This window comes from Metopolophium dirhodum, chromosome 5, assembly GCF_019925205.1.
Source record: "Metopolophium dirhodum isolate CAU chromosome 5, ASM1992520v1, whole genome shotgun sequence".
NCBI lineage: Eukaryota > Metazoa > Arthropoda > Insecta > Hemiptera > Aphididae > Metopolophium > Metopolophium dirhodum.
In genome coordinates, this window is record NC_083564.1 from 31005332 (window position 1) to 31029073 (window position 23742).

Below are 23742 nucleotides of genomic sequence, written 5' to 3' on the forward strand. Positions count from 1 at the left end.
TTGTATTTCATCTCCGCCGGCCGCGGACATCAATTAAAAAAAAAAACGCAACGGAAATTTACGAATCCGTTTAATTACATACTATACACTCGCAATGTTTATTGGCGTATTGCGCAATCGTGCAGCACCCCCCCCCCCCCCACCCCAAACTCGCGCACGCCACTAACATTCTGGTCGGCAATAATTAATATTCCGTTGTCCGCGGTCGAGCTATTATATGTTATTGTGATAAAGATGGTTATTTATCATTAAATATATGAGTATTATTATTATTACCTCATAATCGTAGTTTAATTATCTTTTCAATATTGTGTAGGTACCTAGATACACGATACCGCTACAACCGCGATTGCGGTAGGTCGACATATTATATTATTATTATAACGACAAGTGAGATAAGCGTTGATCTCGGATGTTTCAATTTTCTCTTTTTACGATATTTCCTCCGAGTGGTTTTTTATACGACCCCTCGCGCGTGCGGACGTCGTTTGTTCGCGTTTAATATTATATATCAGAAGCTATAATATGTGTCACAACAGAATTTATTAGTTTTAAAATGCGAAGCCAGTAGAAATAACTCTGGTCGTACGATTTGATCAATTATAATTTATATATAATATTATATTATACGCGACATGCAGTCCATGTAGACACAGTCTTCGGCACGATTCGTGTAGGATTGCGGCAATTCAAACGGAATAAATAATAACGTCTTCGTTATTCGATAAATCACGAAATATATTTCGATTTTAAATTGCATCGATTGTACGAATTATATTAATGTCACATTTTATACGTCATATTTACTGAAGACCTATTTTTCGTCGGGTCGCATACGATCACAAAAACCGTGAGAGTTTTTCCAAATCGAGTCAACTGAAATATAAAAATATTCAGCTGTGGGGCAAATATTTTTGGGTGTATACAAATTTCTTGCATGTAAAGTGCAATTATTTCTAATGATTTTCAAGATTGGCATGGCTTTATTATATAGTAGGTATAGTTAAAATATACAATCAACATGAATTGATTAGATGTATAATATGTTTATGAAAGTTATGAAACTGATTTATGGTAAGAATTAAGAATAAATATGAAACGTAATTATGAAAAAAAACTGTTTGAACATTATGATTTATGTAAAAAATAAATGTACAAGGTTAGACACTTTGTGATGTTTGATACGTCATAATAATATAGTATTTTACTTTTGTGTTCAAATTTAAAACGCATTATTTATTATTGTTACACCGTTAAATGACATTTTTGGATTCTATAAACGTAGTGTATTTGATAATTGTTGATCAAGAGCTATATATTATACAGTAGTTATTTTTTGTACGTAAAATGTGTGTAATAAAGTCAATTGAAAAAAAATCAATAGGACTTGCAGTTAATAAAATAATAATTACAAATAAATTACGTAGAAATAAAAATATTTACACGTACCGACTCGAACACCGTCGTCGGTTCGAAACGCAATTAAAATTGACTAAAATTAATAAGATAATAAATCTTGAGCGTTGAATTAATGTATAATATCGAAACGCTGATTAAGCTCGTGTTGTCCGACATTTAAACATATTTTATAATTGCCGCCACAATTAATCCTGCGCCTACACAAAACAGTATATTATTATTATTTTATACATTCGACATCGTGCGCACCTATACGCAATAATAATAATAATATTATTATTGTTATTATATCATGGAGCCGAAATCGTACGCAGATTCATCGTCGTCGTCGTCGTCGTCACTGTATTGATCGTTCGTATAATTAAATATTTATTTTTTTGCTTTTAATATTACATATTATTATCATATAATATCAGTCATTATAAATTATTATAATCTACTGAAATCGAACTATGCCGGTATACTACATAGTAGGTATACCAACGACCTACCTATAGTAGGTATACCTGTTGCATATTATACACGTCGTGTACTTTTTTAATCCTTTTGAACGGTTGAAAAAATTTGTTACGGTACAAGTTTTTTTATTTAAATAGATTTCACCCGTTTGAGGTTTGATATAATTAAAAACCTCCAACTGACGACTAACTCTACATAAAATAATATTATATTATAATATATGAACCGATCTGTGTTAATGCGATATAACACGAGTTCAATAGAATAAAAAAATAATAATAATAATTGTAAATATTGTATACATACATATATTAATATTTTGTCGTTGACGTACCTAAAATTCGCGAATAGTTTGAGTGCATTTTACAAACTTTACACACCTTAATCCGTGATTTAATCACGTGGTTTAACTCATAGTTTAATGATATTATCGCTTAATTTATCAACTGCGCGCATCTCTTAAAATAATATTTTGACTGACTTATTATTTTGCCAAACCACTTCGATCCGCGTGTTTGTCCACGAGTTTTTCAAAAATAGATAAATCCCTCTGTATAGGTATATTTATTATTGTACCCACTTATATCCACTCTGTAACCCTTCAAAAATTTCTACACCGTTGAAATTCTATAGGAAACTATGTGGTGGAGTACAAACCTATTATATTATATATTGAAAGATTTTATCGTTGACCAATCGAATATTTGCGAAAGGCTTAAGCGTACGTACTACAAACTTTCACATCTATACCACCAATATCTCGTGGTAAAACTCATATAATATGATTATATCACCTAGCTTATCAACTGTGCGCTTCTCTGAAAATTATACTTTGACTGACTTATTACTTTGATCGAACACTTTGATCCGTAAAAAAAAAACAAAAAAAAATTCTCTCTACGTCTATTTGTTATCGTGTCCACTTAGGTATCCACTCTGCAACCCTTCAATAATAATTCCACCGTTGAAATTCTCGAAAAACTATGTGGCGTCCTATACATACGTAATATAATATATAATACCATCTTACTCCACTCGTTATATAAAAACAAACATTCTCAGACGGGACGCCGCGACTATATAACTGTATATAACTATATAACTGACTTTGAAAAGAATACCACGCATCTTTGAAAATCAAGATCACTGCTAAGAAGTAATACGGAGGGATAAGGGATATCTGTCATCGTTTAGGTGGCTTTCTGAAGTTTCATTTGGTTGCTGAGAGATGTGCCTAGGACCGTCCTTTACCAAACGCGATACCACGGCTTGTTAGTTTGTGTTAAGATATTTAAAGATTTTAAGATGGCGCAACTGCTCAACAGAAACCTTTTTGCCTTACCGAGTATAGGTATGTTAAAAGTGAGTCGACGACGGCCGTTCTACTGAAAAAATAAACTTTGTAACCTACTCAAAATATCAACTTAACAAAATATTCATCATGTTTCTTTTAATAAATACAGATTTTCAAAGGAGTGGTATTGTTTTTTTACTCGCACTGTATTATAATGGCACGGCATACGTACACAACCGGGACGCTAATATAATATAATATTATAATATATTTTATGCTTTATATCTAAAATATTATATTTATATCTATATTATATACAGTAATTTATAACAATACAGCTTGTATGACCGTGCAGGGTATGAGGGAGCTATGTACTTAGGTATGTATTTTCAAAAATATTATCCACTAAAGTATTTACAAAAAAAAAGGGGTGGTTCTCATTTGAAAAACAAGCTTATATCGCCACGGGACACTCGTTGAGTAGTAGAAAAAATATAAAGAACTTGACAATATGGTCTTTAAAGTATATTTAAAAATTTTAAAAATCAGAATTTTATCAAATTCATTATTAAATGAAATAAATGGGGTGCACACCGTACATGCTTAGAGCACCCTGTACATACCGATATTTAAGCGTCACCTCGTGCGGAGGAAGGACAGGCGAGTGGATAGGTTATGGATTGTGGTATGTGTGTGTGTGTGTGTGTGTGTGTGTGTGTGTGTGTGTGTGTGTGTGTGTGTGTGTGCGTTATTATATACATAACTACTGCAACTGAAGCATTATAATAATATATAAATATTATCATTATTCTTACGGTAGGATTAGGTGTAAATCATCTAGCGCACGCGATGATGACAATGGTCTTCTGATTAAAAAAAAAAGACTTGCTCGCATCGTTTATATAATATATACTATTATACACATGTGGCAGTATATAGGTAGGTAATATAATATGATAATAATATGATATAACGTCCGAGCGCGTTGACACGGCCGGCCGTGCCGTAAATTAGCGTCTCCACCCTCGGCTCATCGTCTAGTACGATATAGTGTGTGTGTTAGCACTGTCTTTTTCGGTCGTTTACACATTATTATAATAATAATAATAATAATTTCTACGTACTTTTATTTATTTATATATTTGTGTGGTAGGTACACGCGATGATAATATTAAACTTTGTGTGTGTGTGTGTGTGTTTTTATTATATCTTCGCAGCAGTGTAGGTACCTAAGTCGCGACTACCATTTTTTTCTACTATTCGGTTCGTTAATATTCCAAAGCGCACGCCGACCGTAAGTATAGCCGTCTCTCTCTGTTTAGGTAAAACAACCGCGTCCGCGCGCGCGGGGACACGTGTGCGTTTTTTATTATTATAGGTATATATTATGTGTATATATTATTGTTTTTGTGTTTGTATTTTTCTCTTTTACTACTATATGACTGCCACTGCCGCCACTGAAAAAAAGAGTATTTTCAGACACCGGGGTGGCCTCGTAAACATATTATAATACAGTATTGTGATTTGTAATAATATACGCAGCGGAAATAATATTTCTGCTAAATTTAAAACGAGTACGATACATACATACAACATACTGTAATATTATAATATAATATATACTTACTCGCCGGTCGGTGTACCGTGTAAATTGTTTTACAAAAATAAACTTTGATAACTTCTGTTTTTTTTTTTATATACTTACACCGCGATTATTGACGGTGCGTTTAGATTTCTCTCTATATATTATTATACTGTAAGTACTGCGAGGTTTTCAATCAATTTCTACACTTACAAAAATTAATTTTTTTAAAACAATTTTAATACAATGTGATCATAATGGTGCTTCGAAGACGTGCAAAGAAATCAAACCCACATACCCAACTTGAAAGACTTAATATGTATAATGGAAAACAAATCCCTTACTCCAGCATTTCTCAACTATTGTAGTAAGAATTATTATTAATTTTCGGCGTTGTCCAAACGATCTCAACGGTTTCTAATCCCTTTTGTGTTATCTGTCCGAAAAATACATTTGCCCGCTTATTATATACAAAAAATTAATAATAAAAAATTAATCAAGCATAATACGATTTAAGACTTAACTGGACCCACATCACCAATCGTCTCATAGAAGTATTTAAACTATAATAGTTATTAGTAATATCAATAAAAATAATAACTATAGGTACATAATATTTAATTTTACTTTTGTGCAGTAAATGATTATATTTACGCATAATTATGTAATTCCTAATAAAAGGATCCGTATACAATATACGTCATGTAAAATAACGTATAGACTATATAGATACATTATTTAATAAGCAAAAATAAAGGGTTTTTTGAACAAGTGGTACGAGAACATTTTCAAAATGTTGTATTCGGATATAAAAATGTTGATAGCCGCTACCTATTACTCAAATGTTGAAAATACGGGGATATACGCCTCAAAATCCACCTGGAGTCCTCCGAAAAATGAACTAAAACTGAAAGCAGCGCAGTTAAACAGACAAATAATCCAGATCATGATGTCTATGATTAAATAATTGCGTGTTTTCGAGGTTGGATAATAAACCCCAAGCAGTTGATGATCTACAGCGTGGTCAAAATGTATAATATAACATAATATCGGCCGCGGAGAATAATTTATGAGGGCTTGGGGTCTTTTCGAAAATCGTTTAACAACGCTTTCTCCGCAGATATATCATATATACATGCACGTAACGTACATAATATAATAGTCTTGTATTGAACGTTAACTATCCCGTCAACACTTTGGCGTAAATAATATAATTATCATTTTTCTACCGTCAACGTGTTACATAAAATCAACCTATCCGACTCGTACGCATAATAAAGATGGTAAGTATAGTAAATTATAACAACGACTAAAACGTATAATAATATAATATCATTACGACGATGACGACCGGAAAACGCGTATACGAGTTTAAATCGACGTGACGAAGAAGTTTTTGGACTTGTCGTCGCTGTTTATTTTTGATCCGTTTTTTTTTCCATAACGTACACAAACATAATATATTTTTATAATACTATATGAATACGAATTTCGGCGACGTTCGACCGGAAACGATTAGCGACGGCGACGATGCGATGCTGTCACACGTGTGCGGGGGGAGGAAGTTTCGTCTTCCCGAAAATAAAAAATAAATTAAACGGTGGTGCGGCGCGAGCGACGTATTATTATATTACAATAATATACGCGGCGATGATGGCGAGCAGTAAAAAAATAAAAAATTCGTAAAAGCGTCTCGAACCAAATATAATAATATATTATAATATTGTGCGTTGTAGACGCACCCGCTCCGCGGTAAAGCACTTAACGCCCTTTTTTTCTCTGTTTTTTAGCGCACGTGTTTGGCTAAATTCCGACGGGTTATATAGACGGTTAAAAAATAAGTAAGACCTGAGCATTATCGGTATATGCTTGCGTGGTTTGGCGATAATATTATTATGATTGTTTGTCGCCGAAATTTGCTCTCCTGCACGAGAATACGTTTTCAGTTACCGTATGAAAAGTACCTATACATGCATACACTGAATTTTATTTTATTTTACTATAATATTATAATGTACTCAACAGCACTTGTACGGAGGCACTCGCAGGTTATCGACAATCCCGCAGTGGCGAAACATGTGCCGTTCACGTGGTCGCCGAAGACCCAGAGGAATACGCCACTGCTGTCGTATCGTTTTATGGCCGCGGGCGACTCCTCATCTGCGAAGGTAGTTAAAACCCTGTGTACGGCTGCAAGTCCCCGGACCAGACGTATAATATAGCGGTCGTCATCGTCATAGTCATCTCCCGTGAAAACGCTACACACCCAAACGACGGTTATTTTTAAAATAGAAACGCGCGCTATATAGTACGCAGTACAGGACAGTGATGACGACGACCCTTTAAGTAGGTATCCGAGTGTCAGAAATCAAAATCGTAAATGATTTATTCGGTAAAGTCCTGCAGTGCGTCACTATAAATTATTAAACACTTTTAAAAACGAAACTTAAGTTGAAGTTGATAAAACGCGTACCGGAGTCTAGACTATGGTAAAAAAAAAAACGGACGATAAAATAAGTAGACTTTGTCGACGTAAAAAGCACATCAAACAGTGTACTCGTTCAAATTTGGATTAAGACGCATCAACATTTTGGGAAAAAAAAATCATACGCGATAAATTACAGTATATTATAAAATATTGGTATTCGTTTGTAAAAAAAATTATATCTAACTCCGTGGAACACTCGTTTTAAATGGAAAAATGTTCCAAGTATTTAAAATATCGGTCTTAAATTCCAAATATCAAAATTATTAAATTTAAATATTAATAAATAATTATAAAGGATAATATTATAATGGGGTGAACAATATGCTTGGCGGCGGTGAACCATCCTGCACATAATATTATATTATACACGACGCTGCGCCGTTTTATAATATTATATTAATATTGTCGTGTGGTTTTGAACGTTCCGATGACCCACCGACTACACACGGACATCGCTCGGACATAACACAATGGACTCTTCTCCACATTAACGCGTGTCGAGCAACACAGTCGGATTTCAGGAGAACGTGATGATTTTCTCTTCTTTTCACTTAATCGCTCCATCGTAGAGGTCTACACGATAATATGGTTTATTATACGTCATTGTTGTACAACGACGATGAGCAGTCTTTGTAATATCATTACGTACCATATATATTATAATATGGCATACTATAGTTATTATTGTTATTATTATTATTATTATTATTATGAATTACGATAATATAGCAATATACTAATACAGCGTAAGCTGACTTTGTACGGCCTTTTCGACCCGTTCGAGCTTGAAAAAAATATGACCGAACCATAATGATTCGAATAACGCTGCGGCGCATTTCACGCCTTTTTTTGTGACGAAAAAGAGCGGACCATTTTTTGTAAATATAATATAATATACTTTTAAAGCGTGTCGCGTCGTAGTCACACACGTGCAACAGAAATACGAAGAAAAAATATTGTCTTATATCATTCCCGAACAATAATAATAAAATATTATACATTGTTAAATCATATTCGTACCTCATCGAGGGTATACGCTCTGCAGCATATTATATAGTCACCATATGTTTTATATAAAGGGTGATTCACCAAGCATACTCGCCCCCGTTTTTTTCTAATGAATTTATTCAAATTTTGATTTGAATGGTTTCTTACTGTAGTGGATAATTTTTCCAAACATTTCGATATACCTAATTCAAAATTCCAACTAGTAGTTTCTCAGTTATTAAAATGTTAATACTTAGGTCCTTAAAAGTGGTTTTACAAAAATATAAAATATATTGGATCTAGTACTTATTATACACGGGCCATTTTTACAAATTATAAGTGTCGATGGATCAATATTAATTACTATATTTACATTTTCAATCACCACGACCCCCATATCTTTCGGGCCCATTACCAGGGACCTGCAATTATCCTTAAAGTACACAAAGTTAAATGACACAAAACTACTTGTTTGTATTTTGATTTTAATGCGTCAAAATTTTCAGAAGCGTTTTTCGTTACGCGACCGTTTTTCTCGACCTTAAGTAGTACAATCAATTTTAAGAATTTGAAAATATGATCTTTGATTAAATATATTATTTAAGAATTTTAAAAATTAGAATTTGAATAACTACATTATACATTAAAATCATCACATACCAAAAAAGGGGTGAACATGATCGGTAAACCACCCTGTATGATTTTATACAATAATCTATGCATATAAAGATCGTTTTGGTTGGCGGGTTGCTCCGTCGAACCATACGTCCCTTCGATATGTGACTGAAAAAACATACGAAACATATGTGTGGAAAACGTCAAATATTGTATTACCTCTACGATTTCGGCTCGTAGAATAATATACGTCCTATATTACAATATACGATCATATGTCGTATCCAATTCTATTTTAAATTAGTGAAAATATACGGAAAATGTGAGCAATTACGAAAATAATTGCACGACGTAATGATGATAATAATATGGCGTGTGCGAGAGTAATATGTTGGAACTCGGTAACCGAATATGGTCGTCTCACGTGTAAAAGTCACCGTCCTTTGTATACTGATATTGAGGTTATAGCTTTATACTCAATTCATTCACATTTTACACGAGAAAAATAATGGCATAATTTACTGACACTGAAGACGTAGGCGTATAATGTTTTAGTTGGTATAATTGTTTTATTTTTGAAATGAACTATTAAATTTATACATAACGTGCACTTATGAGATCATTCGTGATTCATTTCAGTAAATATAAGTAATGTTCAGAGTTAACTTATTTTTAAAGAATTAATAATTATTATAATCATCGAGAAACATATTATAATATTGTTGTAATCGTTAATATAATTAAAAAATATCTTTTATTTTTGAATAGGTAGTTTAATATTGTAGAGTATCTAATTATAAATAATTATAATATATTTTTAAAACGATAAGTGAATGGAAAGTAATGGCCGTTTTCGAAAGGCTATATTATAATATTATCCATTATACAATGTATATTATAATTTATAACATGGATTGATATAATTATAATACGAGAGTAGTGCATTGTACGAGTATTATATTATATATATATATTATACAACTATGTTGTACACGCAATCGTACTATATATATATTTCAGTCCCAATCGTAAATCAAGCAATATTCAATAATGGACTTAAGACGTTGTAAATGCGTAGCATAAAATATATTATAATGATTTATGGAGTTGATTTTTAAATCAACTATAATCAGCGGGCTCGTGACAGTAGGCACGTCATCGTTTTGGAACACATATTATATCAATTTTAATATTTCCCAATGTCATCGCGACACGTTAGATTAGGTACGCGTCAACCAATAACTGCTTCTGGTCGCAGGGTGCGGGAATGAAGCTTTTTAAACAAATCAAAAAAATATATTGTTTGTACAGCTCAATTAAACGATTCGTTATTATATTCGATAAAAATACCATTGGAATATTATGATGAAACATTGAGTGCACCATGGGCTAAGAACTGCAGTAATATGTATTGTATACAATATGGTGTTCAATCGTGTGGGGAGGGGGTGAGTGTAAGTCTCCGCGTGACCCTTTTAAATATTTACAATATTATAAATGATCGAATTTAATGATCGAATAGTGCAAAATCGAACCCATCCCCCCCCCCCCCCCCTCTCCACGACTAAATCATTTGACCAACAGTGGTAAATTGTTGGATTTAAACGCATTCGTAGATTACGTTTATAAATTATTATAGGATTCGAGCCTTGAAAATAATACAAAAACCGGAAGAATACCCAATTTTTTGAAAATTCCGCTCGTTTAGGTAGCTCTCGGCTGTGAACGAGACTCCTATACAGTAGCAGCGCAGTAATAGTATGATATAATATAACATGTGAAATCCGATATTAGACGAAAATATATTATTTTGCAGCGTCCATCATGGGTCGGGTAGTCGTTATAACGCAAAATTGGGGAACGGTGCTGCATATTATTACCTACCATTCGACATTCGTTATTAATTATATATATTTTATTTCGTGAAATATCGCATCGGACCCGACATCGTTACGCATACAGCGAGTAAGGTACCTCTATTATATTATAGTACACCCCGCGCGTCGTGTTTCAAATAAAATATTCGCCCGCCATGTTTTAATGATGCTGCAGATGGATACGCGCGTATGACCCGTGTAATGCTGGCATATTATAATGATATATATATATATATATATTATATTTACTAGTATACGTCTATACCATAATATATAATATACCAACGATTTATTTTTCGTTTTTATACATTTCTTCCCCGTCCCGCGGTGCCGGTGTCGTGCCATGTGTGTACCTTACGAGGGTGAATGTGTGTGTGTGTGTGTGTGTATGTGTTACGATGACCGCTTTCGAGCCAGTAAAATAATGTTTACACGATATAACGCACCGTAAAATTAATAAAAAAAACTTTAACTCACTGCGGAGCGTACGATATATTATAGGCGTAGGTACTTTGGCCCCGGCTCGGTGGTATATTCATCGAGAGATTAGATAAAAACGTCGTCCGATTTCGTGATTGTTGGTTTCCCTAGAGTAAATAAAAGTACACAAAAACCGATATCTGTGTTTTTACACTCCGTTCCACCCGACTTAGCTGCGTTATTGATTTACTCGATCGTTCTTGTAAGTGCGTTTAGGTATAATAATATATATACGTACATATAATATGGGCGCAGTGTTTCGGGGCGAGGGCAAAGGTACACATTACAATAATATGACATAGGTATAAATATCACCGAACAATATATAGGTGTAGATAAGAGATGTCTAGGGTCCGACAGTCAGTCGTCACAGATGCGTCACCTGTACGTGATGGTTACACCAAAAATCCCTATCGGACCCGCGCGACACTCAAATCACATTTATTTATTTATTTATACTATTACAAAACAGTCCCATTACTGGAACGAAAAATTGTTCATTAGGTTAGATGGGACGTTCATTATAGACGTGTAATTTATAGTGCATCATATGGTGGATTGAATGCTGTCGGGTGTATAGTTTGTGCACGTGGAGTGGAATTACGAAGTGGATGTGGGAGCAAAAAGGAATCATCAAGTTCACTAATGAAAAGAGGGATGGCGCTTCAATGGAACGGTTTTTGATATGGCGATACACTATAATACCTAACCTATCATAATTAATACCTATATAGGCAATAATAGGTAGGTAGCTGGTTTGTTTCACATATCGTATATTACCACGATAACGTATGTACGTTCTACTTTCAACAGATTTCGCATCATATGATAGTATACATAATAATATTATCATCAATAACAGAATATATTTTCATACATACCTTAGACGATGTGCAGTGTATATTCAGACATCGCGTAATGTACGATGGAAATCCGCATAATATAGTGAGCCTAGGTACATATATTATTATTATGTTAGTACATTTGTGCGTCATTATGGCATCCATCGATACACGACTATATCTGTTTATCATCCGTCCTACGCGCGGCCGTCACGGATTTAATGGTTTTATCAACACCCTATGATACCTACTATATATTATGATACACATATACGCGGAACGAGGCGCGTACGTACATACACACCGTCTGCACATCGTCTCGGCCCGGTGTTTATACACATTATTATTATGTACGCCCTGTGCCTCTGTACACACACACACACACACCCGCGTGTATTATAAAATAGTATATTTACGTATATTACGTGATACACGAGCACGCGCCTCCAACAATAACATAATATAATAATATATTATTATTGTTGTACCGGGTCTCGCGATAGTCCCTTATCATCATCACACTGCAGCACACGCACACACGCACAACACCTGTTTGAGTCCGGCAACCACCCGGCGGCGGTGGCCAACCCCCGAAAAAAACCCACCCCGCAGCGCATGCACACCCCGCGCCGCTGCGGTGCGGTCGAAAGACGGGTTTGTTTCCCTAAAATAGCCTGCAGAGTTTATAACACAATATTTTGAGCTGTTACAAGACGAGGCAAGCGTATATGATATCTTAAATTTTCATATTTATAGGTAGGTGCACGTCATATCGCAGTGACGATTGAGACGACGACGATGAATGACGTGCAGGCGTGTGACGGACGTGAGACTTACCATTTACGTATATATATATATATATATATATATGTATATATATATATGTGTGTACTGTGTATATATATACATATATATATATATTATACCTGTTGACTGTTTGAAATCGTTACAAATAATACGTGATTAACTCCACTACTGCTGCTGCCACTGTGACTAGACAGCGTATAAGGATTAAACAAATATAGACGCGCGTACAAGATAAATAAGGTTAAACAAATACCATAAAATATTATATTATATTCGATAAACGGTATTTGATTTAATATATTATGATGTCTCACGGATGGGTATTTTTCGTTTCGTTTGTGAGGTTTACACATAATACATCAACGAGCTTATTACGTACCTATATGTATAATATTATAATACGACAGCGGTACCTACACATAGAGATGTTTTTCTGTACGGATTTATTTTCTTGTAATACCTAAATTATATGACATTGCACCGCGTAACCGGTACCTGTAATAAATAACGCTATTATTGAGACATTATAATATACGTTTGAAACTCATCGCGAAGACCGCATTATTTTTTAATCGTATAATTGGATGTTGAAGATTATAATAATAATATGTCTGTAAGCATGGTATCGGTGTGTATTGATATAGGCTTAAAAACTAGAATACAGATTCTTTTTATTCCCCAAAAATTATTTATTATATTTACCGACTTCACTTGTGCTTTCTTTTGGTCTTTTATATCAGAACCGTCGCATGCACGGTAGAAGTAAATAATATGTCTTACGTGCATGTATTTATCTGTGAAACAAATTCTATTTAAATTATATTTAAATGTGCCTGTACATATTTTGGACAATAAATATTTAATTGTCTTGAATTAAATTATTCAACTATTAACGATAAGTATGTGTTATTTGTTCGTACACGTCTTATCGAAAACATATTACGTTAACATTTTGGACGAACGAATATAACTTTTTTACGATGGCGGATGTTATAGTTAAACTTATAATACACTCGGGAGTATTGAATTATAACAATATTGTTGTGATACACTTTATTATAGTCTGTGAGCGGTTTATAATAAAGGTATGAATATTATGGATGTTACTCTGCTGACACTTGAGGATAGGTACTCAAAGGTCAGCTTAATGATGGAATCGTAGTTTTACACACTCGTCAACAATAGACTCATCCGCGGTGTATCGTATCCATATGCATTTCAGATATAAAATATAAATGCCCATTAAATCATCAAATCAAGTGACTATACACTTGTATATTATTATTATTATTATTATTATGGAATATGACTTAATGGTTACGGTTCTAATGTTTGGTTGCCGCGGTCATTGAGTTAATTATTATTGTTCGTATATATAATAATATAATATATTATAAGTCATATTATACGACCACAAGCACCATGTGATAAGTCCGCGTGCAGTGTGTGTGTGTGAGAGAGAGATTAGCATGTGAACGGAGCTCCGATCACAATTATTATTTTCACAGTATAATAATTTAATTTCAAGATTCGGTGAGCTGTCATCATATTGAACTCGTAAAAACCATATCGTGTGACGGATTCACATAATATTATAAACGCCGAAATTTATCGTCTAAATGCGAGTCGTTATTATGACGTGTATATAATATTATAGTTTTAGGGAACGAGAAAAATACATAATATTATATATTAAATATATATAGTGTCGATAAAAGTCAAACGGTACAAAGAGACGTACGTTTCGTGATGTCCGTCCGTCGAGATGGATTTGTTATTTTTCCCTCCGAACCGGATATACTACGTATATACATGGGTCCACGACGTGATGTTGTGGTCGCAAAACGTCTCTTTCTTGCTGTGACATATTACACATTATACTATATAGTATATAGGTATTTAGATGTAGTAAAGATGGACCGCCGGAGGATGAAAAGATTACGTCCGCGGCACGTTTGCGAATCGTAACGACAGTAACTCGAGACGATTTTATTTAGTTTATACGTGGGATACACGCTAACGTATGGGATTTCGAGCTCATCAACAAAATGTGTCTGAGGTTTAAATATTTCAATGCGGTTTTATTCGACATCAATTATTTCGAGTAATTCGGACTTACATTTTATATTATATGTAGGTATTAGTTGGTGTATATAACCTATACTTATATATACAATAGATACACTAAACAAAAAGTTGCGATAATTTTTATTAATACAAATTCTATACATAGATTTACAAATCTCTATGCAGTTGTTTAAGAGTAAAAATTTGAATTAAAAAAATGTTGATAAACCGTACGACATTATTACTGAATGATTAATAAGATTAGTGCACGTCTTATCTATATGGATTGATGATACGGAATTAATGTGTCCAAGCTATATCATAATGTGTGTATAAATAATATTTTAGGTACTAATATCTTTGTAGAAAAACATATACTGCGGAGGAGGTTGTCATGTTATCATGACGATAAATTTATGAATCTTCTTTATGTGCATGTAGGTATATTAATGTGATAAATATGAGCTATGATCAACGCGGGGAGATCGAGGAGATGGTGTTTAAATGTGTTACAATTTATGGCGGCGGCCACTACATTATTATGTACGTATGCGGTGGTGTTCGAGGGAGTAGGAGAAAACGACTGGCTAATGAATTATTTTGAGCCCTGATTTTTATTTATACGTGACAGAGTCTACATCATTTCCAGAACCCAATTAAACTGGAGATTTATAATATTCCGGTCGGTATATATTATATACATATACATGTATATACTATATTGTATAACCACCGTGAAGCTTTTTAATCTAATTACAAGTTCTGCGCACTTATTATTTTGTATAGGTAACGTCGAAACGGTATCGGCTTATTAAAATCTAGGTAGAAATGAAATAATATAAAACCTACTTCCATCACGAGTACGTAACCAGCTGTTATTTGTGTTAAATACATGTGACGAAAAAATCTTTAAATAGGGTTATATAGGTAGATATCCGTGTATTATAACGATTGATTGAAATTGATAAGGAAATATGTAACTCTATTTGGTCAAAATTTCAAACCAGAGAAACAAAAAACCCATTCAATCGTAAATTTATCTATTATAATATGTGTGTTTACACTTATCATATACCTTCATAGAATAAGACTAAAACATTATTTTTGTTAAAATTCCAAATTTTAATCCAACTCTAATTCACAGAGTGTACCTATTTAAGGGTGTATAATAAAAATTCTGTCTCTGCTGCAACGTGTTATTGTTTACACCGTGCGCAATGTGTTTTCTTGCGCAGGGTTGACATGGTCCACATTTTGGACGTTTCGAGAAAAACAGATGGCACCAACACGATCGACCCCGCATGTGTCCTCCGATCGAAAAACAACGTGCGATGATTTGCGCTTAAATGCACTTATACGGTGCTATATGTATTATGTATGTATAGATATATGATGTACACTATACAGCCTACAGGGACCTATTTATACTATAATATATTGCTGCCCACAGCCGCCAATGTCAAATCCTCTTTTACTCAAAATTTCAGTTGATAAATGTTTTAAGACCTGCGACGATTGTCTAGCCAAAACCTATATATCTCTATTTTTTACAGCCAATTTTTGTCGTGCATCGGTCACGGTTTAATAAAATATACTATATATAGTAAACAATATAATAATTAGTCCGGCAAATTTTCAAACGTCTGCAGTAGTATACAAGTGGAACGCACATGCAGGATATCTCAGGACGCGTAACATATTACATTGTTATTGTAACAAAATTGCAGTTGTATAAGCGAAAAAAAATTTAACAAAAAAAAAAAGCCAAATGTGTGAGCATAAAATCTTACTTGGCGAGCTGGTCGACTGCTGTGGTCTAGTTTGTTATTACGATGTGTATATAATAACTCGCTGTACTTTTATGAAGCGCCGGTCGTCAGGCGAATTCGCGGGACTCGACGAAAAAATCCATGGTCGGAACGCGTATATTATTAGACCGGTGTGATGATATCTTATACTCGGTCCACTGTAGTGTTATGTGGGAGGGTTATGCGATATATTTCGATCTGCAGTCGAGTTTTTCCGGACAAAACCGACGTACACACTGTTCGATTAATTTTTTTTTTTTTATTTCAAACTACGACAAAATCGAAAATAATACGAGCAATTTTTTATACGGAAAGAAATCGCGAGCGGGCGAATGTATATTGACGCGAAACACACGAGCGATGCGGCCGTCGGGTGGACTGTGTCTGTCGTGTGGCTGATAATAATAATATAAACACACTGCGGCGGCGGCGGCGGCGGCGGCGTAAGTACTATTCTTGTGTTGCGCGCCGCCGCGCTATATCCTTTGGCCGGAGTCGGGAAACGCGCCGCTGCCATTGGTCCGCCGCGCCAGGGTAAACGTTCGCCCTCCTCCTCCGTCGCCGCCGCCGCCAGCACCGCCGGTCGCGCGTACAAACTGAATAAAAATAATAACAAAATATAAGCATTTATATTTATTTTATGTATATTATAATGTATACTATATGATTGTACGCCCAAGTCAATCATGACGAGAGCTTTGGCTGGTCATTTTGAATACATAATAATATAATATAGATCAGGGGTCGGCAATTAATTTATGTGGCGGGTCAGATATTTAAAAAAAAAAATTTCGAGGGCCAAAAAAATTTTAAACATAGTTTTATCATTAATGTATTTATTTTTGTATTAAAAACACATTTTAAGACAAAGTATTTAATATTTAATTATTTATAAAGTAATACATTATTACTGCGGCACGTTCAACAACAACACAGATAATGATAAACCGTTATTATTGTCTCAGCGCCTCATAAAATCGATTTCAATATTAGTTTAATTTTTGGTATGAAGGGTGGGGGGGAGTATATAGGATATATAGGAAAATTAAGAAAATTTTTGGCGGTCCATTTTTTTTCCTTCCGCGGGCCGGACATGGCCCGTGGGCCACCTATTACCGACCCCTGATATAGATGTTAGTAGACATTTTTCTAATTAGAAATTCCTGAAAAAATCGCATTAATTTATCTGAAATATTTTCACGTATCGTCATACATATTATACATATATATCGAGTACGATGTTATAGTCACCTATATTTGTCGTATTAGATATATTATTTTCAAATTCGGGGAAATCGTATGTATACAAGTTCTTCATAAAAAATTACACGATTATAATAGCCGTTTATTATAGGCTTAATAAAAAAAAAAATTACTTTTCACTATAGGTAATTTTAACTCAACACACCCAGTACATATTTGTGATTATATTATTATTATTTATATTATATCCACATAGCGTCTCCAGACATCAATCTCGTAAAGTCGTAAACATATTATGTATAATAATTAATAAATAATAATATTTGAAATTAAAAAATTATAATCCTGCTTCAAAGTGTCGAATATATTAAATAAATTGGGGAGGTTAGCCTTGCTCAAACGTACATGGTATTGCATACAATTTATATTATATAGGATGGAAATCAGGGGTATGCAAATCACGTCGTTCAAGTTCTACAAAATAAAAATAATATGAATGACACACGTTCATTACATATTATAAAATAATATGGTATTAACCTTTTAATATCTTGAAAATAAATGTAATTCCAAAGTGAAACACATAATGAAATAATATTAAATTGTAAATACGAGGATGAACTATATTATCCTAATAATACATACAACTGATCTTTTAATACATTTCTGAAAGAAATTATCAATCTGCTATAATTTTCAACAATTTTTGAATATAAATAAAAATCAATGCATTGACATGTCGTTATACTTGGGTAAGTTTATATAGCAAACGTATCGTATACATGATATATATATATACTTGTAAGTACTTATAGTTCTTGATAGTAATACTATTGTAACGTGACCAGGGGGTGGCCAGTAAAAATGTTATTAAATATGAGATATCCAGGGAGAGTCGTGGGACTCTGTAGTAATGTACAGTGGCTGCATTAGATATATAATTTCCGTAGCCAAAGTCAGAAAGATACAAGGATCTTTAATGTGTTTAAATAAATTGAAATAGGACTTAATTTCAGTTACTATTATTTTATTATTGCCTACCAAATACTTACAAAGTACGAACAATAATATATTTACAAAATATAGGTAAATTAGGTTTTACAATAGCAGCCTGCAGTAGCTGTATCGTAGTAGAACGGATGAATAGAGTTCAGTAATATCAAAGGTGTTGATGTCTATAATGCAGGTTTGGAAAAAATAGCTTTTTTTAAACTAAACAAAGCGAACATTTTATTTTTTTAAAACTATGTTTTCTTTATTTAAAACAATGGTTTTTTTTATAATGTTTTTGATTTTAATTTTACCAAGTTTAAAAATACAAAATGATAATGTACCCATATTTGTTTATCAAAATATTAAATTTAACTATTAAATTCTAACTAATAATTAATAGGCTTTTTTAAACCTAAATAAATTATTTTAAACGTCGGCACAAATGTTTTAAACGTTTATAATATAATATGCTTTAAACAATACCTTTTGTTTAAAACACTTTCCAACCCTGCTAAATGTGTTCTAACGTTATATTATACGTGATTTGTATCGGCGACAGACATTGCTACAGTTAATTGTCTATGAATATATTATTACCCATTGTAATATTTTAAATCGGTCAGCAGTTAATCGTATTGTGCCCGTACGTTATGTGGGGTTAATATAATATGAATACATATATTATATAATAGGTGTCATGTAACATAATATACTGTCACAATTTAATATACGAGTGGGGATGTGTTAAAATCGTAATAATGAACTACCTATTTCGAAATATTAATAAGTGAAATATATAAAATATAATTTCAATTTCAGATTGAAATACTTAAGAAAATAATATTTACATTCCTACTTGCTTTTGTTTATTCGTAAAACACATTTTCCAAGAAGAAGCCATAAATATTGAAATGTTTTTTTGAAATACTGCGCCACCGCTGCAGTAGGTATACGCGCTGCAATAAGAGATTGTAGTCGTTCCGGTCGCAATTTTTTTTTGAAATCGAAGAATTTTTTCTCACAAGCACCAACCACACAAATGTTGTACATGCTATTATACCCATACTATGTACCACCTCATCAAACGTGACCCACCGGTTGAAGACCGCACTGCCGTATTATACATTTGCACCTAATATTAACTGGCTACCAACCTGTGACAAGATGACGTTTTAGCAAGTTCTAAACGTTTTCATTTTAGCTTTTCTTTAACTTCACTTATACCTATCTATATTATCCATCATCGCCTATCATCGTCGTAATGGTTCGCGCGTATATAGTAGGTATATGTATTGTAGTTCCGCACCCGGTCGCACTGTTTAATTGATATTTATTAGGTATACGATTTAATTTGATTTTTATATTACAATATAATAAAATGTTGCGAAACATGAACCGACTACAAATACTCACAATATCATAAATGTCCCCCACCATGATATAATATTGTTATCTCGATTTGATATATACGCAATACGTGAGTTACAAACTTTTTATGATTATAATATAAACTTGCAGCTGCAGCAGTACCTATATAGTAGCCAGTAGTTATTAATTTCTTTGACCATAGATGATTTACTCCGATTGAAAAGTCATAAGTCAATAAATAGCCGTATACTATTATTATAGTAGGTAGGTGTGTAATATCGGTGTGTGTGTGTGGTAAATTGTTTATATAGATAATGATTATATTATTTTAAAAAAATATTTAAACAGATACTAAATATAATATGCCTGATAAATTAAATTAAAATTCACTGATTCGTTTTCTTAAAATTGTATAAGCGATTTTATATTTGTATATAGGTAATCATCCGGAATTATGAACTTTCAATTTTCATTTATCAGTGAATATAATAATAAGATTAAATAAACATTTTACACGGTCATTAATCAATTTAATTATGATTAATATATGTAATATAATACTACTATAGTCTATAATATACTATATACTATAATAATAGTAAATAGTAAAAACGCGTACCTATAAAATATGAACGTAGAAAACTCGTATTAAATTGCACCTATAGTAAATTCATATTTAAGATTTGTATTTTTATTGACTTTATTCTTTGCTCGGCTAAAATTATGTTTTTCTTTTTAATGAAAACTTTATTTTTGTTTTTAATATTTTATGTTGACATAATAACCTTTTTTATTCTTAACAAGAACCTATATCTATACTAATATATTATAAAGAAGAAAAATGTTTTATTTGTTCGGGGTAATCTCTAGAACTACTTAACCTATTTAAAAAAAATTTTACCATCGGAAAGCTACACTGTCCCAAGAATCTATAAGCTATATTTTATCTTGATAAGCGGCTTTAATTTTTTTATTGCATATTTAAGAATTTTTCATAGAAATAATAGAAATAATAATAATAATAAATAATGATCATTTTGGTTTATTATCGGGTTGGTATTAGTTACAAAAAATAAAACAGTTATTGTGATTGAATATTATAATTTTAGTCCTGTATTTTGTACTTGGTTAAAACCATAAAAATGAGTGTGACTTCTAACCACTAACCACTATTACGTCATCGTGTCAAAAATCTTAAATGAAGTTTAACATGCAGGGGTAAATCCACGGGAATTTGTCGCGGGAAATTTTGAACATCACTGTATACCAATATACGCCTGGTATTAAATAACGAATTTAACACACATTTTGAATGATATAGAGTTGGTATTTTTAACGGGCAACGTAGTATACACGAGGTCAGTTAGTTATACTATAAAAAACAAATAATATTATAATAAATATAAGTAATAACTATAATGAGTTTGCATTAAAGTTATTAAGAACCTATATTCGGATTATACACGAAAAGAAAAACAACAGATTAAATTATACACAAAATAAAGCAGTTTTAGTATACTTTATAAATTAGAACGTTTAGTCCCAAATTGAATGGCACAAAATATGGAATTCTCATGTTTTATCGCGATATTATAATTTATAATGACGGAATCACGAGACGTTATTTGGGAGTATTAACGGCGCACTCGGTCAACGGTCCGTATAAATAGAACGAGACTGCTGTACTCGCTAACACCAGTGGATCTGATATTATTTTTAAGTTCACGCAAAAACATAATAATATATATATATATATATAACTGTATAGTAATATGTATAATAATTAAATATATTTCAACTCAAAGATATAAATATATTTTAATTAACCGAGAAAGTACAACGCATTAATATCCGCGGAGTATACTTTTAATCTACCAAATAAATTAAAAATGTGTCAAATATTTATAGGACAAATCATTACTCATGTAATAGTGCCGGTAGTATATGCATTAATTACCAGAGTCTATAAAATGTAGGCCCCATTATTTGTTCAATTTAATAGTATAATAATATATAATCTAGTTTGAATTATAATTGATTTGTTGTAAAACGTCAGTTTTTATTCAACTCCATCAAATTTGAAATTATATAAGTAGACGTTTTATAATTTGTTTTTATATACTCTTCCAATATATATATATATATATATATCTACCTACAAAGAACAAATACAATATGAGACATACCTATGATAATAATAATATATTGTCGTGTATGATAATGATATAGCCATAAATAGGGAAGAGTTGGGAAATGCATAAAAAGACACTTGTAACGTTTTACTCATCTATATTGTATAACTAATAAATTTTTCATTCAAGACCCAAATTATAATGTTTTATCATCTGCATGAAACAAAATAGGTTTAAATAAAACTTTAGTCCGAGTAGTTTTTCTGGTATTATATTTGAATTATTATAGTTCCAGACGTTTAACAGCAGAAGAAAATAAATCGGCAAATGTGAAATTCGGTGTTAAAATTACAAAAACAAAAGAAAATAATGACATATAGGTTATACAGTACCACGATGAACTAACTATAATATTATTATGTACATGGTGTCATGATGCCATGGTGGTATAAACCATACAATTACTCAAAGTCGCCTAGAACGCAGTTGTTATCAACCGCGACTTGGTATAATAAACACAAACTCGTAAATAACTGGTTTTACGTTCATTTGTTTATTATAAATAAAACATATGTTAAAGTTTTATGTACTCAAAAGTGTCATTATAACGTAGAAAATTAAAAAAAAAAGTATCTATATTGAGTAACCACCTAATGATTTATTTTACTTTAATAGCTTTTTTTCTGTTTTTTATTGGACATTGGAACTTAGAGCGTATATTTTTTATGATATTTTAAATTATCAACGCAACCACTAATTCCGTTAATATGCAACTATAAATTATTTATTTTTATGTTATGATTTCACTAATAAGGTGATTTATATTTAAATTTATTACTTACGACCATTATTAATTCAAATTAATTTTAAAATATCGGCATAATAAAATGTAAATTAAATTAAGCTATATCTTACACATATTTATTGTATAAATTATGGTAATTTAAATTTAATGTACCTGTATTACCTTTAACCATACCTATACAGAATAATATAACTGCAGCTAACTTGTAGGTTTGTTTACACATTTATGATTTTGGCTGACCTGCATCAAGTGTATAGTAATCATAATATTATATATTGGTTATTCGTTATACTGTCCTGTATACAACGGTCGATGTCACGGAGGTTTTTTTCTGGAAACACTATTCCATGGTATTTTATGCCGTATACTGTTCTAAGGTTGGAAATATAGCGACCGTATACCATATATACCTACACTATTTAGCGTGTTTTTTTATTTCAGTCATTTTCTGCCGCGTTAATTACTATATACGTGTGCGTCATTTTTCTGCAACGTACCGATGCGCATCACGGTAAC

General features: G+C 32.4%; 1 protein-coding gene across 2 annotated transcripts in view; it reads right to left on the reverse strand.

Annotated features, from left to right (window-relative positions):
- The window catches only part of LOC132944922 (fibroblast growth factor receptor homolog 1-like), a 40826-nt gene extending 23656 nt beyond the window's left edge, over positions 1-17170 (reverse strand). For both annotated transcript variants that reach the window (XM_061014478.1, XM_061014477.1), the window contains exon 1: positions 16708-17170. The gene's annotated coding sequence lies outside the window, so the exon portion shown is untranslated. The remainder of the gene's footprint in view (positions 1-16707) is intronic.
- Positions 17171-23742: the final 6572 nt, after the last annotated feature.